Source organism: Etheostoma spectabile, unplaced genomic scaffold, assembly GCF_008692095.1.
Source record: "Etheostoma spectabile isolate EspeVRDwgs_2016 unplaced genomic scaffold, UIUC_Espe_1.0 scaffold402, whole genome shotgun sequence".
Classification (NCBI taxonomy): Eukaryota; Metazoa; Chordata; class Actinopteri; order Perciformes; family Percidae; genus Etheostoma; species Etheostoma spectabile.
Window position 1 is genome coordinate 337,843 of NW_022605602.1, and position 924 is coordinate 338,766.

A 924-nucleotide genomic window follows, 5' to 3' on the forward strand; every position below is an offset into this window, starting at 1 on the left:
ACACACACATACACACACACACACACACACCTCTCTTCCCTTTCCTGTCTCTCTTCAGCTGTTCTACATAAAGGAAAAAAAACTAAAACATACAGTATGTGTAAAAAAAAAACAACTAAATATCTGATATTGGTCCATGCCCGGTCCAAATGTACTCACATTCCCCATCTTAAAAGGACCGCGTGAGAGAGTTACTACACTACATGTGGTGGATCAAAAAGCAGATTACAAGAAGATAGTTCTTATAAGAGTAAATGTGTAAAACATCAAATCTAATTGCATATTTTCCCTGCAGGATGTGAGTAATTTGCAGAGATTCGGTGATTCTGAAACGAAGCTAAAGGTTATTTCTGAAAGTGTGATTGATTTTAGTCCGAGCTTTAAATGAACTTTCCAAAGGTTATTTATAAAAGGGATTGATTAAGGTCTCTGTAGCTGGAGGGTTAACATCGTGTAGATGGAACATATCAGCTTTCCTATTTGGAACAGAATAATAATACACTGCGTAACCCTTGTGTTGTCCTCGCGTCACATTGGACCGGATGACAAAAAACTGACAAATGTTGGGAAAAAAACTACAAAAAAGCAGGAAAAAAAGTAATGAAAACATTATTTTTAAACACTGAAAAAGGGACAAAAAAAAAATCGGAAAATGTGACCGAAAACATGAAAAACACTGTAAAAAGGGACAAAGATATTGTTAAGAAAAGTGACAAAAACATTGAAAAAAGTGTAGAAAATAACAACAAAATGTTGAAATTTCAACCCAGAAAAACACCCAGTTGCAGGTCAACGGGAAGACAACACGAGGGTTAAATGAGTCAGGAAGTGAAGGGAGCACAGGTTTAAAAAACCCAATCGTTTATGAGGTACTGTCAGGACCCTCATACTCTGCTCCTGACTGGCTAGTAGTCCTTACCTAGG

General features: G+C 36.8%; 1 long non-coding RNA gene across 1 annotated transcript in view; it reads right to left on the reverse strand.

Annotated features, from left to right (window-relative positions):
• LOC116686609 (uncharacterized) overlaps window positions 1–924 on the reverse strand; it is a 16,845-nt gene that overhangs the window by 13,931 nt on the left and 1,990 nt on the right. The window contains exon 2 of the long non-coding RNA XR_004331310.1: window positions 114–115. This is a non-coding gene — a long non-coding RNA (uncharacterized LOC116686609). The remainder of the gene's footprint in view (window positions 1–113; window positions 116–924) is intronic.